General features: G+C 39.7%; 1 long non-coding RNA gene across 2 annotated transcripts in view; it reads right to left on the bottom strand.

The window, feature by feature from the left end:
- Positions 1-235: 235 nt before the first annotated feature.
- Positions 236-21551, bottom strand: part of Gm41230 (predicted gene, 41230) — a 55069-nt gene continuing 33753 nt past the window's right edge. For both annotated transcript variants that reach the window (NR_167778.1, NR_167779.1), the window contains exons 2-3: positions 4312-4430; positions 236-990 (exon numbers count right to left, since the gene is read on the bottom strand). This is a non-coding gene — a long non-coding RNA (predicted gene, 41230). The remainder of the gene's footprint in view (positions 991-4311; positions 4431-21551) is intronic.

Raw genomic sequence — 21551 nt, 5'->3', positions numbered from 1 at the left:
CCAAGCGCCTTCATTTGCAAACTGACACTGACCAATGAATCCATGTAAGATTCGAATCCAGCCCTGAGATGTAAAGTTCACTGTGTTATCCGCCCAGGTTCCTGCTAGAATCCTCTTTGCATTCCATTTAAAAACAAATGATAACAAAATTTTACACTTTCCACTTTAGGTTTAATTGGGCAAATATATGCTGTTCCCCACCACCACCCCGCAAAGGACAGAGTGACATCACAGATTTGATCAGAATGTTTTATTACAAAATCAACAGGCAATAATTGGTGACTCAGGATGAGGTATAGTGCCACTCTTAGGCTATCTTTAAAAAGAGGGAAAGTTCACTCAAGTTCAGTCTCAGAGAATACAAATCTAAAAACTCAGAAAGTATTAAAAGAAGTCACTCGGCCTCTCTAGCAGTATGCCCCTTTAGAATCTGATTTTCTGTCAAGACTTTAGAAACACATGATCCTATTAGACCTGTCAAGGGGATCTCAGGTCAGTTATAAGATGGGAATCCTGCCATTCTCTGTTCGCTGTTGATCGAGGAGCTGCAGGGGCTGAGTTGCAAGTGTTTATTATTTCTGAAGATATGCTGTCATATAAACATAAGCAAGAGAGATTCTCCAAGGCGATGCCTGCTAAACACGAGGACCCCAGGAGGGTCGCTGGGGACCAATGGAGTCTTCCTTTTCCCTCACAGCGTTTTCTCATGTAAGATGTCACTTCCCCCACTTCAGGCTAATGGGAAAGGACCAGACCAGAGTCTGGAAGGAGAGGAAGCTGCCGTTGGGTAAACACATGCTAGCAGACGTCTTTTCTAAAATGGATCGAGTGTCTTTAATCCTGTATCTTGGCCTGCAGAGGACTATGGCTCTTGTTTTCTTTTCTCTCTTTCCTTGTGGGGCTTGCCAAAGTAGACTTCATCTCTGCCTTAAAGCGTGCAAACACGGAGTTCTGTCTTCCCTGATGAATCAAATCTCTGCCAAGTGCAAGCTGTAGTGGCAAAGTTATGTGCCAAGGAAAGGACAAGGTGATAGTCAGAAAGACCAACAGAATTGCCAGTGTCCCCTTGATGACTGGAGTTTACAAAATTTAAAGGCTAATGTCCCTTCCATACCTCACTACTGGCACAATTGTCCCCTGCCCCAACTCTGGCTTTGGTATAACCGAACAATGTCACCTATGTTAAAACTGGTTTTGTTTGTATGGAATTGGCATTTGAGGCTCTGATCCACCACCCTTTGCTTCTGATGAGCAACTACCTGAATCCTCTAACTCTTCCCCTCATCCATTATAAACCAGCTAGAGTTCTGTCAAATTTTGAAGGAGCCAAAGCATGTGTCTAACATGCAGTGATCTTCGTTTCTGAACTCCATCACTCTCTAATCGATCCCCCCACCTCATCTTCCCTGCCATTTGCCTTCTAGGGGTGCATCCACCCTCGCCTCCATCTCTCGTGAAATGAATACATAGATTGGAAGCAGCCTGCCTTTGTCATTCTTCTCATGCCCACAATTACCAGAGAGATTTCCAAATGTCTCCTTGCATCCCTGATAGGCCTTCTGAGTTGCAGAGCTACACAATGAGTATCCTATTGGACTTTGTCACAGAAAACGTCACCACCTCTCTTCCCTTATGCCTCGTCTTTCTGTATGGAGTGGAGTGTGGCCATTGCCGTGAGTCATGCTGTCTGCTCTACTTTTCCTACCAAAATACTTTCCAGTTCTTACCTATCCTACCTCTCATTAAACACATCAGCAAGTATTTGTAAAGTATCTACACTACTTCTGCCAAGAAGTATTCTCGACTTGTGGGGTACATGGAATACATTGCCGGGGGGGGGGGGAGGGGCAAGAGGAAAGATCTCTTACACTCTGCATTCATGTGTTAAGTTTTAGGAGATAGCTCATAGTGATGAAAGTGGTGATGATGGTGATAGAGATGATGATGACACACAACTGTAAAAAGCTAAGACCATTGGGAATTTCCATTGCAATTCAGGTTGCAGTGAACCATGACCAGTCTTTCCTGCTCACTTCTCTGTCGATGCTTCCCCTTAGGCGCACACATTCAATCTTGGTTTCAAAAGCCCCACACATTCTGACAAATAATTCTCAAATTTGTTTCTCTTGATACCCCCCAAATCCAATTCTTTACTGAAAACCCCATCCCCTTGGGTGTCATGTAGATACTTTCAACCTTGGCTTGTTGAACAGTGACAGTGAACAGGGATTGATGGGGTTTCAAACAAAGGAAGAAGGCGATACCCACGGAAAGACGGTGGTCAAGCTCAAAATGGCTTCGTGGATATTAAAACCATGATCCAAAGTGGTTTTCAAGGAGGTGTTAACTGGCCTAATTCTATAAAACTTGTGAAGGAGGACCCAGCAAGATCTCTTTTTGCTGTGAAATAATTTTTACTTGGCAGAAATGTTGCAAACCACATATAGAAAGAGTTCCCATAAGTCCTTCACACAGTTTATCCCAATGTTAGCTTATATACCCATTATATAATATTCATAAACATAAATTACAGATTGCATTTTGTTTTTCTCTGGTTTTAATTTATATATTCACATGAATATATGATATATGATATGTGATATATATACATATATATATGTCTGATATATATTTATTATTCTCTTAATTAATTAAGACTTAATTCTCTTTGTCCTCCTGTTTTTCCCCAGTGTCCTCTCAAGCACCTGCTTCTGTTCGTGGAGCCCATGGCGATCTCAGGGGTTGGGTTCTTAGTTTCCTCTAATCTGTTTACCCAGATGCTCAGTGTTTCCTTGTCATATGACTGGGGTCATATGATAAGTAACAGTCAGGTATTTTCTAGAATGTTCTGTAGCTTGCATTCATCTGATATCTTCTCATGGTATTGTATAGCATCTTTAGCAAGAATATTACAGAAGTATAGACATCTTCTTGGGAACTGAATAAAAAAGAAAAAGTGGAAAATGCAACTGTAAAAAAATAGGTCTTCAGTAGAGCTTATCAGGGTAAGTCACTGTACTTATTAACTAGTAGTGTTGGCTTCTAATATTTCTTAACAAAATAAAATGTGAGGACCAAGAGAATAAAATGAGTCAATAATGAGTTCAAGGATTTCATTATGACACTGGAATTATGAATTTATCAGTTGTGATAAATGCAGGGCTGGGGGAAGAGAGGTATTCACATTTGACAACATTGAAGTTGAATCTATAAAGCTACTCAAGAGCACTTTCCAGTATGGAATTGGATGCATAACTCTAGGACTTAGAGGGCAGGTCTTACAAGTGAAGTCAATATAGAAACCGTCAGCATGTATAAGTTTCCCAAACCGAGACTGTTTATACCAAAGAAGGAATAGAGAAGAGAGAAGTGAACGTATGGGTTATTCCCTAGGACATTACAACAGCACAGCACTGGAGAGAAGAGAAGAAATTGCAAACAATATTAAGAATAGCAACCACTGTGCTGGTCAGATAGCTCAGTGGGTAGAGGCACTTGCTGCCAGGTCTGATGCTCTACATTTGATCTCTGACACTCACATAGTAGAAGAGACCAACTCCAGCAAGTTGTCTTCTAACTTCCATGTATGCTATAACTTGCATGAATGTGTGCATATATGTGCACACACACACACCAAATAAGTACATTTAAAAACACAAACAAAAAGACAAATAGCCAAAAAACCTTCTTAGCTGACTTTTTTCTTCCATTTTTTTTTCTATCATTAAAAATAGACACTTTTGGTAAAATATGTTCTGATTATGGTTCCTCCTCCAAGATCCTCTCCACCTCCCCTCATGTCTGAATTCTTTCTGTCTCTCATTAGAAAGCAAACAGATATCCAGGGGGTAATACTAAAAATAAAACAAGATAAAACAAAACCAGACGAATTTGGATTGAACAAAACAAACAGGCAAACAGAAAAGAATCAAAGATAAGGCACAAGTAACACACATGGATGCAGAAACACATGTGTACACACACACACACACACACAGGTATTTCATAAAAACTCAAAACTGGAAGCCATAATATGTACATAGGACAAAGAACCTATAAGGTAAAAAAAAAAAAGAGTCTTGCCAATTTTATGGTACAACGAATTTAGTATTCCAAGCCTCCCCCCCCCCCCTCTCTCTCTCTCTCTCTCTGTCTCTCTCTCCCTCCCTCCCCCCCCCTCTCTCAATAGTGTTTAGCTGTGGGTCTCTGGAATTGTTTGCAACTCCTGCAGGAAAAGGTTTCTCTGGCGGTGGCTGACCAAGGCACTGATCTATGCGTACAGCAGAATGTCGTTAGAGCTCATTTTAGTACCTCGTGTCTTTAGCAGAGCAGTGGTAGTTGCTTCTTCGCTCACTTCTTTGTCTATCTGGACTCAGGTTCTTGGACAGCTGAACAGTATTATGGGATGGGTTCCATCTCACGGAGCAGACCTAAAATCCAATCAGATATTGATTGAAACTCTGAGGGAGAGGAGGCAGGAAGATTGGAAAGCCAGAGGGGATGTAGCACACTAAGGAAACTAGGCCTTCTAAACACAGCAGGACCAATACACACATGAACTCACAGACACCATGGCAGCATGCATGGGTCTACACCAGATGCAGTCCCAGCTCTGAGAGGAGAAATAGACACAATCTCCTAACCCTAACCCAGATGTTATCGCAATTCATAACCATGTACAATCAAAAATTAGTTTTTTCCAATGTAGACTCACTGGGGATGGAAATCATTTTTAAGAGGTCCCATATCTCTTATTTGATTTTTTACAAATTTTTTTCCTCTCCACCAAACTGCTTCCATGCCCTTAAATAATGTCCACTTCTTTAGAAAGAGACCTCTAGATGTAATACAGGTTTTTAATGTTTCTAATTTGTGCGTATTAAGCTAAGTAGGTGAGGAAATACCTATAAATTATTCTGCATGGTGTCTTAGGTAAGATAAGTGTCAGCTCTTAGTCTCTGTATTAGTTTTCCATCTCTAGAAGACCAATGATGTCTTAATGGCTCGGGTGGTTTTGTTTCTGAGTGTAGAGCTGCATTTGTGCATCACTGGGACTCCACAGATGCCTTTGAGTGAGTATAGAAAGCAGGGTAAGATGAGGGCACATTTGACTCTAAAGACTGAATTCTCATGAATTTCCAAACGCAGTAGCACTTAGGATAAAAGGAGTTGTATCAAAGGATCCTTCAGAATACCTCTCAAAGCGTGTTCCCTGGGTGACCACCTGAATGTTGTGCTGGATGCTTTTGTGTGTCAACTTGACACAAGCTAGAGTCTTCAGAGAGGAAGGAGAGTCAGTTGAGAAAATGCCTCCATGAGATCCAGCTCTAAGGCATTTTCTCAATTAGTGACCAATAGGAGAAGACCCAGCCCATTGTGGATGGTGCTATCCCTGGACTGTTGGTCCTGGGTTCTATAAGAAGCAAGCTTAGCAAGCCAGGAGAAGCAATCCAATAAGTGGCTCTGCATCAGCTCCTACCATCAGGTTCCTACCTTGTTTGAGTTCCTGCCTTGGCTTCCTTAGTGATGAACAGCAATGTGGAAGTGTAATCTGTTCCCCCCAACTACCTTTTTGGTCATGGTGTTTTGTTGCAGCATTAGAGCCTAACTAAGGGCTGGAGAGATGGCTCAGTGGTTAAGAGCACTGACTGCTCTTCCAGAGATCCTGAGTTTAATTCCCAGCAACCCCATGGTGGCTCACAACCATCTGTAATGGGGATCTGGTGTGTCTGAAGACAGTGACAGTATATTCACATATATAAAATAAATAAATAAATCTTAAAAAGAATAAAAGCAAATGTTTTTAAAAAAAAGGAAAAAGAAAGCCTAACTAAGACAGATATATTTCCCCACTCTGTGCCTTGAATAGAAAAATGCTTCTACAGGTTCAGGCCCACTCTTGTCTAGAACTTTCTTCTCAATGAATGTATTTCGTCCAAGAATTCGTTGACAAAGTAGATATCTTTATCTTGAGTTAGTAACAGGGACCATTAGTAACAGGTCTCTCAAGATTGGAATCCAACTATGGATGCTTCAAATAGAAGAAGATGCAGGGCCCTTTGCACAATTTTCTCTTTTCCCTAGATAGTTGTATCTATAAAAGCCTTCAAGGCATAGAAATCATATTGTGTTCTATGAAGTGCATATGTAAAAGTACAGAAAAATAATAAGAAATGTGCTGCCATCCTAAAACAAACCACAACCATTGCAGAGATTACTCAAGGCAGTTTGAAGATACAAAAGCACAGGAGGTCTCACTAAGCAGCCAGTCTGTGCAGACCCATCCCATGAGTTTTGTATTAAACCAATTGCAGTTTTGTGGGTATTAATATGGGCAATATTAAACCACTTATATTGAAGAGAATGTAAGTAGCATTCTAGTAGGGTGGGAAGGATCACTGTGAAATGTCTTTAGACACACAACATACCCAGTGTACGCATCAATTCATAACAACTGTGCTTCCCTGCCTAAGACCAGCACAAGATCAAGCTAGTTAAAGTTCCAGCACGTGCCTGGAATGGACAGAGTCCCTAAGCCCCACCACGGAAGTGGAAGCTAATGTCAGTTGTTGGCTGGTAAGGGAGAAAGGCATTCTCTTTTAGAGGTGTGCCTGCTGGTAGGCTGCTGCTATCCCTGTGGATGGCTCCATGACCCACGTGACTATGTCAGCACTAAGAGCTGAACTCAAATTGACTAATAGTAGTTGAAGATGTGAACTTGGGAGAGGGACAGAGTGGGATATCCTGAAGTTGAAGGGAAATAGTGGAGAGTGGATATGATCCAAATATATTGTATATATGTATGAAAATTTCAAGCACAATACATTATTTTTAAAGATTTTTATAGAGCAAACAGAGACTGAGTTTCTCTGCCTAGATGAATGCTCTTCTCAAGGGACCATATTTGGGGGGGGGAAGACTTTACTATAACCAGGAGATAGTGAGCTTTGTATTCCTAGAACATCAACAAGAACCTAAAAGCTCTGTTTCTGCCATATGGACAAATATCTTGGAGGATCGAGTATGGTGTTCTTTGTGCTGTTAACATGCATTTAATGGAGACCTTCAATTAGTCATTAAAGCAGACATTCATGACACCTATATCTGTGTTTTCCTCCTCAGGTCAGTGTTGTGTATTTCCCTGTTTCCAGTGCTGTGTCCTTGACCGGTGGTGCAGTTTCAACTCCCTTCAGTGAGGGGGATAGGAAAAATATTAAAGAAATCTATAGCACCAGATCCTCTATATTAGGGGCAATGGTTCTGGAGACTAGTCAATAAGATCATTAGCTAGTTTTGTTTTCTTCAGTTCCTGTACACCACTAGAGAGAGAGAGAGAGAGAGAGAGAGAGAGAGAGAGAGAGAGAGAGAGAGGCTAAAAATTAACATATATCACAGACTTAATCTGCATCAGAAAAGCAATTTCTGTTGTCATCCCATCTGTAGGCATTTGGAGTTCAATTTGCTATAGCTTCTCTGTCTATGTTACTTGGCAACACCAGAATTCTTATCGTTAATCATGACCTGGGGGCAATGCATATAATCATTAAATATACTCACTAAACCATACTTACTAGGGCAGAAAATTGGAATAACATACTTCAGAGAGATTTTGCAAAGGGGATGAAATGAAAAATGATTTTCTTGCTAATTAAGTAGGTTTTATTTATCATATCACTGCAGTTTGTGATGGACGATACCATAAAGCAATGTGTGTTTGTCGTTCAATTTCATGAACATTCATTTAGTCCCCGGTATGTTGATGGTTGCCAGAGGTACGGGAATTATGAATATGCAATAAACATGAAATAACCCTGTCATTTGGGTAAGGGGTCAAGAAAATACCGAAGAGACAAGGTCATGTTGTGTTTGCATGATCCACAAGCTAAGGACTGTTATAAGGTTTTGAACGCTTGTATGAAAAGAAAGGGATGCATTTCATGATAGGAAAGTGATATTACATTCAAATGTTTATATTTGTACATTTTTGTGAAATTGAGGGTTTGTTCACTTTTTTTAAAACAAATTTTTGCTTTTTTGTTTGTTTCTGTTTGTGCATGCTTTTATTATGATAGCTGACTTTAGAGAGTGACAGAATTAGATCTTTTTGGCCTACAAGTCCCAGGAAGGAGAAGTTTGCATACACTTACTTTAGAAACTCATAATCTAAAATAGGGTACATAGACAGACATATTTCATTTTCATGGGAATGACTGGCACTTTGACTATTGACTTATAGTAATAATGGGAATGCTATTCCTTTTATTTGGAGAAATCTGAGGTTATTGAGCATTTTAATAACAATGAAGACAAAGGGAGTGGGGAAAGGATTATATACTAAGACGTGGAGAATGGGCATAGAGCATGAGGAAAGAGAATAACATGGTAGCAGTGTCTCTCAAAGAAACTCAGAAAGTGGAGAAAGACACAGAGAATAGAATTAAGGGAATACATGAAATCAGTTTAGGGTTTCAAATCTACACAAAGATCATATATTACCCAGAACCATGATTACGGGTGTAGACATATCTCATCAGATTTAAGCTTTAAAAAGATAATGCAAATGCTCCACTATGTTCACAGCAGCCTTATTTTTAATAGCCAGAAGCTGGAAAGAGCCCAGATGTCCCTCAACAGAGGAATGGATACAAAAATGTGGTACATTTACACAATGGAATACTACTCAGCTATTAAAAACAATGAATTTATGAAATTCTTAGGCAAATGGGTGGATCTGGAGGATATCATCCTGGATGAGGTAACCCAATCACAAAAGAACACACATGACATGACCTCACTGTTAAGTGGATATTAGTCCAGAAGTTCAGAATACCCAAGACACAATTCGCAAAACACATGAAACTCAAGAAGAAGGAAGACTAAAGTGTGGTTACTTCGATCCTTCTTAGAAAAGGGAACAAAACACCCATGGAAGGAGTTATAGAGACAAAGTGTGGAGCAGAGACTGAAGGAATGACCACACAGAGACTGCCCCACCTGGGGATCCATCCCGTATACAACCACCAAACCCAGACACGAGTATGCATGCCAACAAGTGCTTGCTGACAAAAGCCTGATAGAGCTGTTTCCTGAGGGGCTCTGCCAATGCCTGACAAATAGAGGTGGGTGCTCTCAGCCAACCATTGGACTGAGCACAGCCCCCAATGGAGGAACTAGAGAAAGGACCCAAGGAGCTGAAGGGATTTGCAGCCCCATAGGAGGAATAACAATATGAACTAACCAATACCACCCCAGAGCTCCCAGGGACTACACCACCAACAAAAGAGCACACATGGTGGGACCCATAGCTCCAGCTGCATATGTAGCAGAGGATGGCCTTGTTGGTCATCAATGGGAGGAGAGGCCCTTGTTCCTGTGAAGGCTCTATGCCCCAGTATAGGGGAATACCAGGACCAGGAAGCAGGAATGGGTGGGTTGGTGAGCAGGGGGAGGGGAGAAGGGATAGGGGGTTTTTGGAGGGGAAACCAGAAAAGGTGATAACATTTGAAATGTAAATAAAGAAAATGTCTAAAAAAAATGCAAGCAGTAGGGTAGAGAGCAGAGATGGATGAGAAAAGAAAGAGACGCAGGAGCTAGATAAGGGGTGTTACAACAACCTAGGTTAGACACGGGCATCTGCTCTGGGGCAATCAGTCACAAGAGTGGGTGGAACAGAGACCAGAGACATGTACAAACATCTAACTGTAAAAACATCTAATTGAACTGGTAACTAAACAAGAGAGAAAGAGACAGAGAGAGAGAGACAGAGAAAGACAGACACACACACACACACACACACACATTGAGAGAGAGAGATTGAGAGAGAGCACAAAGTAACCACATATTGAACTAAGCAATAAAGAAAACATCATCTGAACAAGACTTGGTTTACTAAACATTTAGCACCAGGCTCACGGAAGATTCAATTCCCTGCACATCTGCACATATGTTCTCTTTCATAAATATGGCTAAAAAGTTGATAGTGCTGCTGTTGGATTCTAAGATAACCACAAGCTCTTGTCTTTCTCCATTCTGCCCTAGGATGGGAAGCAAAAACTGACTCTTTGAAGATGATAACTATTTTCTGAACGAATTAATAAAGTAATGGCAGGAGGCAAGACAGGAGATGAGGAGACACAGGTTTGGAATGGCTCAATCTTTCCCTAACAATATACTTTATGGTTAAATGTGAGATTTGAATACAAGGAGAATAAGAAATATCCTAAAACATGCACTCAGAGCTCATTTGAGAGAAACCTATGTCATTAAACTTCAACTCCATAGAAACAGGTGAGAGACAATGAAACCAGCGAGAATATTCTAGTTAGTTTGCTTTCCCACACTACCCAGCTGCTTCCCTTGCTAAGTTCTAAAACAAGCCTGTTTAATTGAGCAAATGCTGCGTACCTTCACACGCGAGGTCCCTACGTCATTCAAATGACGTAGTGGCCCCAGTCTTTCCAAATCTGTAAAGGAAAAAAGGAAAAGACATAACTCCAAAACAAAACTAATTTGCTTGGCATCTTCTATGGTGTAGAAAGACAATAAGATGAAACTGTCCATTGTTGTAGAGTCCAACAATAGCACCATCAAACTTTAAATTGTGTTTAGGAAAGAAAACAAGAATAAAACAGGAAGGCCTTGAACCTGGGATTATGTCTAAATCTGATGTTAAGTATTCAGCCAGTCAGGGCTATCAGCTGTCCCACAAGTCTATGCACAGACTCATCGCAGACTGTGAGATCATTGGAAAGAGAAGCAGAATATCCATGGTCCGTGGCTAAGTGACCTGAAACCCCATTGCAGAAGGTCGACAGAGCTTAGCTCTTTCCTCTGCTGCGAACCTGAGATACACACGCTCTATTTTATGTAAATTGTGTTCTTTTAATTTTTAAAATTATTACATTATTGGGGAGGGGTGTACGTGCTACAGTGTCTGGGGGACAAACAATCCATGGAAATCAGTTTTCTCCTTTTATTACGTGGTTCCTGGGGTCAGATTCTGTCAGACTTGGTGGCAGGCACTTTTGCTCAATGAGCCATCTTGCCAGCATATAAATCATATTTTAATGAATATGGCCGTGAGGTGTTTGTGAAACACTCTATTACGTAAATGAAGCACATTTTGACCCTGATAGGCTTAATTTGTTCCTGTATCCTGCCCTGTACATTTTCAAGGGAAGGATATTGTTCAATGCTTCTCTGAAGCCCGCTTGACCATTAAGTAACTTCACTCAAAGTATTTCACCGAACAAGTCCACCTTGAGATTCACTTTAGAAAACAATATATTAACTATCTCTAAGAGTCACCTGGTTTTGCAAGCAAGTTTTAGAACTACTTATTTGTGGATCGTAATCAGATTGGTGTAATGAGTCTAGCTCTTTGTCTCCTGGGCTTCTGGTGGGTTTCGCAGGATATCGCTGTTGGAGAGCTGAGTATCTTGCAAGCAACAGAAAATTCTGTTACAAATTCACCCAACACTCCCCCGTTCGCTTCTTTCCACTGGGTGTGCACTCACACACATATCGATGCGCTCCCCATAGCTATTCCTCCTTTCGGAAAGCAGTGCCGCCAAATGTCTGGTTGCTTAAACAGGCCATCTGTGAAGAACCTTTGAGCTGTCTTTCTCCCTTAATGTCCGTTACCATTTACCAAATTCTGATGTAATCACCTTTGAACGGTCTCCTAATTCAATCACCTTCTCATTCGCATGATCACTTTGTTCTAAGCAATGGTCTCTAAGAAGACATCTCCACGGCCCCAGTCTTACTTCTTTCTAGCACACTCCCCACAGACTGGAAGTCATGGCTGCAAATTTGGTTGTATAAGAGCACACTTGAAGCCCTTCAGGGGCCTCCTGTGATACCAGGATGAACTGGAGATGTCTCCCTGCCTGTGAGGTCCTGAGCTTCTGTTATTCCCTGAAGTACTGGCAGCATCACCTCCTGAGGGTTGCCCGTTCTGGTCTCTCTAGTTCATTCCTCCACTTCTCATTCCTCCATTCTTCTGCCCTCCTCCTCACTGCCTTCCTCTGCTCATTCACTCCATCTTCACTTCAGCACCCATTCGTTGTTCGAGGTTACCTTCTTTGGTGTTCTGACAAAGTCAGATGAGAGCAATACATCTCTCGTGACTTCCTGTATTCAACAGCTCATCATCACACGCTGTTACCATGGTTGGCTGTGTTCTCTCTCTCCTGCTATAAGTTTCCTTAGAGAGCTGGTTCATCTGATTCCTGGCTCTATATTCAAAGTTCATCTGCCACAATGGCAGATGCCCAATGACAGTGCAGTAGTTAGATGGTTGCTGAAATCCCCTTTGGCTCTGAAGTTTACATCTTTAGGAGTTAACCAGCTCCCCTGAATGCTACCGTCAATTTAGCATAGAAAAGACTAAAACACTTCCTGATTTGGAATGACAGAATATAACCTAATGTGATTTTCCAAGAAAACCTATACTCTTACATACATATTTTAAGCTCCAACACATTGCCAGTAAACAAGGCAAATATTCAATCCAAATCAAAGTGTTTGAAGATTGCCCTAAAAGTGATAGGCATTAGATCGATTACAAAAATGAAAACCTTTTCTAATTAGAAAGTATGTAAGTGCCAGCAGCTAAACACAAGGAAATAATGGACAATTCCATCCTGATAAAGCCCCAAAGGAGGCAAAGTCATGCTGTTCTCACAAAATTCAGAAAATAGTTACTTCAGTAAAGATTGGCTGGAAAGGGACTTTCCATAGGGAAGCCTGTGCTGTTTGCTGTGACTGTTGCGAGGACGTAAGCAACTGTAATGTAAGCGATATAACAGCAAGACACTTCAGGTGCACTTTACTTAAGCTATGCTTAAATAGCATGCTGTGTAAGCAACTTGATAGCGAGAGCCATGGTTTGACTGTGAACTCTCCACTCTAGCCTCACGTGTTTGAACACTTGACCCCTATCTGCTGGCACCGTTCTGGAAAGGTCATTGAATCCTTAGGAAATGGACTCTTGCCTGATGGGAGGCGGGGTGCAGGAGATTTGATAGCCCATCTCCACTGCTCACCCAGCCTTTTACATACTGACGCTGGATCTGATGTGACATTCGGCTCCAGCCACCATGTGTTCCTGCCACGATGGAACTCTTTCCCTTCTTGAATTATAAGCCCTAGTAAACCCTCTCTCTCTCTTTTAAGTTGCTCTTTGTCAGGTTATTTGGTCACAACAATGAGAAAAATAACTAGCATAGCATATAACTCAGGTGCCTGTGAGGAAAAGACTTGCTTCTGAGCCTCTCATGTAAAGCACTTCTCAACTAAACATCTTGATTAATGAAGCCAGTGAATGACCTGAGGTTCTGCTGTCGGGAATCCAAGAGGTTCTCCTGGTTGAAAATGCTGGTAAGACTCACACAGGTCAGCTAAGCATGCCGAATGCAAAGGAAACAGACATGCAAATGTCCACAGGGTTGCTTAAGAAGACGCAAGGCAAATATCTCATCTCAAAAGCAAAATGTAAATTAGCTTGAGGATCACAGCACGAGGCCACTTGTACCTTTTCCTAAGCACCAGGTGGAAAATTTATGGATTACAGAAAGAATTTCACGTTTATTATATACCTTATTATCTTCTAGCGCATATTTCACAAAACATCACAATTGAGGGTTTTGTTACAGCCTAATCAGGTCCAAAGTAAATTTCTGTCCTCTTGCTTTTTAAATACAATGGATTCACTTAGAAGAACTCAAAATGTAGGAAACATTAAAATTATTTCAGAAATGTAGCCACTGAAAAAAGGAAGTTAGAAGCCATGCTCTGGGGTGTGCCCAATATGCCCATCAGCCAAGAGCCTGAGCTGGCAGGATAGCAGGTTCCAATCTAGGCTGGGTTGCATTGTTGTGGAGGAAGAGCAGGGAAAAAAACAAGCCTTTAGTTTCTCTGTGTCGTTTGAAATAATCTAAAGTGGTATATTCCTGATCGTGCCTGAGAAAGTCCAGAGGGCACAAAGTTACAGGAAGAGATGACTGAAATGATTTGTTATTCTGACACCCACTGTACTACACTGTTTATTTCTTAGTCCATAGCATCCCAACACTAGAAAGGAATCTGACACATTAATGTTGAGTGATTGTTAGATAATGACATATAATAAATGAGTAAGCAGTAGGCATCAAAAAATATATCTACAAGTAAAACGATACAATGGCATCTCAGGCATGATAAAGGAACTGGTTTAGTATTTTAAAGACAGAGACAGTCTTAACGTAGATTATAATGAGATAAGGTAAAAAGAAGTAATGGCTGAAATTTTTCTAAAAAAGCAAACACCAACTCTTGGCTATAAGGGGTTCAATAAATGCCAGGCATAGCAACTAAAAAGAAATCTCTACCCTGATGCATTCTGAATTAAGCTACAGAATACTGAGCACAATGAGAAAACGCAGAACACCACAAAAAAGTCCTATCAAACAGAATGATACAAAACAGGTAATGCCTGGTTTTGTTTTGGGTTTTTTTTTTTTTCCTGTTACCTACAGAAAAGTGGCAATTACCATAACTGCTCACTTATCAGGGCACTAATGGAAGGAAGAAAACAGAGTGAGATGTGCTAGGCTAGAATTTCCACGGCAGCATTTAAGACATTTCCAGATACAGAAAACACCAGAAAATCTTTTTGGATAAACCTACTGTAGTGCAATTTGAGAAGATGCTCCTCTGAGATAAAAACAAAACAAAACACAAAACAAACAAGCAAACAAAAAAAAAACCAAAACACCAAATGAAGCTCTGAGACATGAGGATGAATAGTAAACAGACAATTTACTGCTTCAATGAAACTATCCTTTCTCGGTTAGCAGATCCAATGTACTGTTAATTTAGCTGCCATTTTATTAATTCCTTCCCTGACATTTCTAATTTCTTTCGCTTTTGAGTTTGAATTGCTCTTTTCTTTTTTTTTCTCTTCTTTTTTCTTTTTCTTTCCTTTTTTTTTAAATCCCTCTTAGGACATTGGGATGCAAAATTATATTACTTGTTTGTGATCTGCTGTAATACTATTCCACAGTTCCTGGTAGGCTTGCTTTCATTTTTATTTGATTCTAAGAAGTTTTAAATTTCCTCTCTTATTTCTGCAAACATCAACTGGTCATTCAAGAGTGTACTTTTTAGTTTTTTAGTTTCCATGTATTTATATAGTTAGCATAGCCTTTCTTGCTACTTTTTTCTAGTTTATTGAATTGTGATCTGAAGAGATGCAAGAAATTATTTTTATTCTTTTGTATTTGTTAAGACTTGATTTATGGCCTAGAATGTGACACTTTAGACAAGGTACACAGGCTCCTAAGAAGAATGTGTATTCTGTGTCTGTTGAATGAAGTATTGTGTCAAATCCATTTGATCTATGGTGTTGTTAAACTTTGTGATCTGTTGACTTTCAGTTGGCATGACCTTTCTAATGAAGAGAGTGAAGTATTTATATCATGGTACTATTATATCAGCATCTATCTGAACTCTATGACCTGTAGTGTTTGTTTTATGAAACCAAGCATCTCATTGTGCAGTGCATATATATTTATAAGTGTCACATATTCCTGATGAGTGAATATTTAGTAACATGCAGTACCTTTCATTATCATTTCTCACTAGTTTTGACTTAAAGCCTATTTTTTTTTTCAGAATAGCTGTACCAGCTTGTTTCTGGCTTCTATGCTTGATTGTTTTGCCTCCTTTAGCTCTTAGACTTTACCAGTAAAATGTGTTTCTTGTACACACAGTTAGATTTAATCTTTGTCTTAGGGTTTTACTGCTATGAACAGGCACCATGACCAAGGCAACTCTTATAAGGACAACATTTAATTGGGGCTGGCTTATAGGCTCATCCAGGCAGGAGAATTGCAGCATCTAAGCAGGCATGGTGTGGGAGGAGCTGAGAGTTCTATATCTTCGTCTGAAGGCTGCTAGAGAAAGATTAGCTCCCACATGATTAGGAGGAGAATCTCATTGCCCACTTCAACAATGACACACTTCCTCCAACAAGGACACACTTATTCCAACAAGGCCACACCTCCTAATAGTGCTACTCCCTGGGCCAAGCGTTTTCAAATCACCACAGTTCTCTAATACAGTCAGCGAGTCTGAGTATCTTTATTTAAGTTAAGGCCTTGTGCACTGACGGTTATTGTTGAGACATTAGCTTATTAATTGCTATGATTTTTTGATGTCTCTTATGGGAGTTAGACTGTTTGTTCTTTACTGTTTTCCCTATTAATGTCAGTGGTTTGCTAGCTTAATATATTAGACAAGGTGGATGCCTTCCTGGCTTTCCCTTGCTTACCTATTTCTCTCATGATTTCTACTATTTTTCATGATTAAGACAGTCATTTTTCCTTTTCAGTGTACAGACATCTTTATTTTCCACAAAACTGGCTTGGTGTCATGACCATGTTAGTTTGTGCTTAATTTGAAATTCTTTCTTTTCCCATCACTATGAGTATTGTGTATATGTATATGTACATGTATGTGTATGTTGTATATGTCAGCGCACAAGTGAAAATCAGAAGTCAATTCTATACCAAAGACAGGAGTCACCTTTGTAGAGTTGTTCCTCCCATTTAGCTTTCGTGGGGATCTAACTTGAGTCATCAGACTTGTGTGGTAATCACTTTTTTCCACAAAGCCATCTCACTAGCCTATTTTTCACTACTGAAACAAAAAAGAACAACACCACCAAAAAAGCCTAAGGCTCGAAACCAACCATCAGACTGAGCACAGGGACACCAATGGAGGAGTTAGGGGAAGGACTGACGGAGCTGAAGGGGCCTTCTCTGGCATCAATGGGAGGGGAGGCCCTTGGTCCTATGAAGACTTGATGCTGCAGTGTATGGGAATGCTAGGGTAGTGAGGTGGGAGTGGGTAGGTGGGTGGGGGAGCACCCTCATAGAAGCAGGGTAAAGGGGGATGGGATAGGGGTTTGCAGAGGGGATATCAGGAAAGGGGATAACATTTAAAATGTAAATAAATAAAATTTAAAAACCAAATCCCTATTTAAATAATTTCTAAACAGTGTTACAGTAAACATTAAGAAAAAAAAAAGCCTCCCTGGATAAAGCAATCTTTGTTGGCAGTTATATAGTTTTTTGTTTTGTTTTTTAAATATTTTCTTTATTTACATTTCAAATGTTGTCCCCTTTCCTGATTTCTCCTCTGAAAAACCCCTATCCTCTCTCCCCTCCCCCTACTCACCAACCCACACACTCCTGCTTCCTGGCCCTGGTATTCCCTTACACTGGGGCATAGAGTAGGAACCTATGGCATCTTCACAGGAACAAGGGCCTCTCCTCCCATTGATGACCAACAAGGCCATCCTCTGTTACATATGCAGCTGCAGCTATGGGTCCATCCATGTGTACTCCTTGATTGGTGGTGTAGTCCCTGGGAGCTCTGGGGGGTAGTGATTGTTTCACATTGTTGTTCCTCCTATGTGGCTGCAAACCCCTTCAGCTCTTTAGGTACTTTCTTTAGCTCCTTCATTGGGGACCCTGTGTTCAGTCCAATGGATGGCTGTGAGCATCTACTTCAGTATTTGTCAGGCACTGGCAGAGCCTCTCAGGAGACAGCTATATCAGGTTCCTGTCAGCAAACACTGTTGGCATCCACAATAGTGTCTAAGTTTGGTGATTGTATATGGGATGGATCCCCAGGTCGGGCAGTCTCTGTGTGGTCATTCCTTCAGTCTCTGCTCCACACTTTGTCTCTGTAACTCCTTCCATGGGTATTTTGTTCCCCCATCTAAGAAGGATTGAAGTATCCACACTTTGGTCTTCCTTCTTGAGTTTCATGTGTTTTGCAAATTGTATCTTGGGAATTCTGAGCTTCTGGGCTAATATCCACTTATCAGTGAGTGCATATCATGTGTGTTCTTTTGTAATTGGGTTACTTCACTCAGGATGATATCCTCCAGATTCATCCATTACAGTAAACATGGCTATCTTGCCAAAAGCAATCTACAGATTTGATGCAATCCCCATCAAAGTTCCAACTCAATTCTTCACAGAGTTAGAAAGGGCAATTTGCAAATTCATCTGGAATGACAAAAAAATTTAGTACAGCAAAAATAATTCTCAACAATAAAAGAACCTCTGGTGGAATCGCCATCCTTGACCTCAAGCAATTGACCTTTTAATTGTGATTAAAAACTGCATGGTATTGGTACAGCAACAGACAGGTAGATCAATGGAATAGAATTAAAGACACAGAAATGAACCCACAAACCTATGGTCATTTGATCTTTGACAAAGGATTTAAAACCATTCAGTGGTAAAAAGACAGCATTTTCAACAAATGGTGCTGGCTTAACTGGCAGTTAGCATGTAAAAGAATGTGAATTGATCCATTCTTATCTCCTTGTACAAAGCTCAAGTCTAAGTGGATCAAGGAACTCCACATAAAACCAGAGACACTAAAACTTATAGAGGAGAAAGTGGGGAAGAGTCTCGAAGATATGGGCACAGGGGAAAAATTCCTGAACAAAACACCAGCGGTTTGTGCTATAAGATCAAGAATTGACAAATGGGACTCATTAATAATATAATCCTTCTAGTTGACTTCAGGATTTATTTCCCTTGCTATTAGAACCCTTTTCAGAGAACCTTTGCCTATACCTAACTCTTGAAGGGGTTTCCTTAGAGACTTCAAAGTTTCAGATCTTAAGTGGAAATCTAGTTTTTAACACTATTTGGTAAGGATTTGTAATATATGTTTTAAACATATTTTCCAGAAATCAGCTGGCATTTATTCAATTTCATGGGTCTATGTCTGTTTTTCTGCCACTCACCATGCTTCCAGGTTACTGTGGGTCGATAATATAATCCAAGGTGAGGTCTTATGATTCTTCTAGGGTTGTCTTTCTTCTAAGTACTGTCTTGGCTATTTGAGTTATTTTACATTTCCATATATGTATTAGCAATATTCTCTTTTTAGTTTGGTAAAAGGTGACCGTTGTGGTTGATAAATATTTTGAATCTGTAGACTTCTTTCAGTAATGTAGCTATTTTCGTAAGGAGGGCACAGACTTTAAGACACTGAAGGAAAAATGAAGAAGATAATGAAAAAGGGAGAAACTTCCTGTGTTCATGAATTGTCAGGAATAATATTCTAAAAACCCAAGTATTTATGCAATAGAAGAAGACCTAGATATAAACACTAAAGGCACAGAGAATTTTGGCAATGACACCATTACGTAGTAGACAATTCTCCCAAAGAGGTAAACTTTGCTATGTAGCTTGATGACTTAATACCAGTCCCAGGAGCCCACATGCTAAAAGGAAAGAACTCATTCCTACAATTTGTCCTCAAACTTCTACAGGCATTATATATGTATGTTCCAAATTTAAAAACAATGTTCTGTTCAGTGAAAGAAACAATTATCAGAAAGAAGAAACAATCTTTAGAATGGAAAAAGAAAATCTTTGCCAAGTGCATACAAGACAGGTGATTGATACCTACACTATATAAAGAACTGAAATAATTAAACTTCAACAGAACAAATTATCCAAACAACAAATGGACCAATGAACTGAATATCCATTTCATATCCAAATGTAACGTTTGACTTGTTGTTAAAATGTACCAAGAAGCTATAGTGATCAAACAATATGGTTTTCTCAATAAAGTGAATACATTGATCACTAGAAGAGAATAAAGATCACACAGATAAATCTATGCATTTATAGTCAACACAATTTCAACAAGAACCCCAAAATATATGTTAGGGAAAGAGAATCTTTCCAATAAATGATGGTAGGAAAATGAGATATGCATATGAAGAAAAAGAAAACTAGAACTCTCTATTCAGAAAAACAACTTAAAATGGATTAAAAACTTATATACAATACTGGATATTATAAAACTACTAGAAGAAAACGTAGAATAATTGTCCAGTGATATAGGTAAGAGTTTTTTTGTTATTGTTTGGTTGGTTTGTTTTTTGTTTGATTTTGTTTTGTTTTGTTTTTTGGTTTTTGTGGCTTTTTTGTGGTGGTAGTTTTTGTTCATGACAATTTCAAAAGCATAGGCAACTAAATTAAATAAGTAACTGAATAACAAAATAAATAAATAAGTAAATAAGTAAATAAATAAATAAATAGTCTAGGTGTATGATTTAGTGGTAAAGTGGTTGCTTACCACACACTCACAGTTTAAACATTAGTTTCCTTCTTAAGTATCATGAAGTCGTTTAGTTAAATTTTATTAGGTTTAAATCACACCATTCTTTTAAAAACAATATATGTCTAAATCTTTTGCAAAAATTCAAACAAACTTTAAATATAAAAAATTGAGTGGTAGAAGTCAGTATGTTTGCATGTCATGAACGTCTTTCAGTTTACATACATTCACAGGGGGAGGCAGCATGACCCTCCTTCCTTTCATCTCCTTGTATCCTGGAGCTTTATGGACAGCATAGTTTTCTGCAAAGTCTTAGAGCAACAGTGTTTTAGTGAACTTCCAGTGTAGCATAATGCAGTGTAGGATGAAGAGGAAACAGAGGCAACAAGAGTCAATGTCTTTGAGTGTCAGGCAGATGCAATGGAAAGGTCAGTTCAATGCACATCTCCACTTCTCACCCAAAACTTAACCAAGAGCAAGCCCTTAGCAAGTTGCTAAGTTTCTGTGTCCTCCTCTATAAAACAGGGCTTGCAGATATCTCTTCCACAGTGACTTGAAGGACTGAGTGACACAGATATATGATTCTTTGTAGGAGAGTGGATGGCTATGAGGAACAGTCAACAAGTCATCGATGTTGTTGTTGTTGTTGTTGTTGATGTCAGAATCATAAAGCAGTTTGGGCTTTATACACAGTCACATAAAAAATACCACACAAGTAGTTCATACCAGATTAGCTGTGTTTTCCATCATTAAATGAACTATATTCTGGAGTCATGAGCTAGATTAGCAAGACATACCTAGACCATGGTGGACTCAACATGAGATTTTCATGTTATTATGTATCTAGACACTTTTCGAGGAGGCTACAACCTTCTTTATATATCCTATAGAAACAGGGTGATAAATTGACAGGGAGGCGACTGTTTGGTACCTGCTGTTTCTAACTCAATATCCTTTTGTTTTGCCTATCACCTGAATCTTCATGGCTCAGAATTAAGTGGGAAAGTTTTGTGGCAATGAAATGTATCAAATCCAACATCATTAACAGAGATGCATTTCATATGTGTATATAATCCCCAAATAGGGTCTTTGACAAGAACAAAATATGTTGAAAAAATACCAACAATAAGCCATTAAAGCCATTATAGCTCAAGAATTCCTTCCTTCCCACACTACAGAAAATATATTAGTGATGGGATGTCTTCTCCACATTGTCAACACACACACACACACACACACACACACACACACACACACACACACACACACACACACCTCCATAGAAGATACACTGTGCCCAAGACTTTGGAATGAGTGGTGGAGCGAGGAGACTGCAGTAGAGACCTCATCTTAAACACTGGTGGTGGAAACTCAGCCCATCTTTACAATTCTGAAAGAAATCAGGA

Source organism: Mus musculus, chromosome 14 (genome assembly GCF_000001635.26).
Source record: "Mus musculus strain C57BL/6J chromosome 14, GRCm38.p6 C57BL/6J".
NCBI classification, from domain to species: Eukaryota; Metazoa; Chordata; class Mammalia; order Rodentia; family Muridae; genus Mus; species Mus musculus.
Note: the sequence above shows the minus strand (reverse complement) of the source record. Positions and strands in the feature narration are given on the sequence as shown.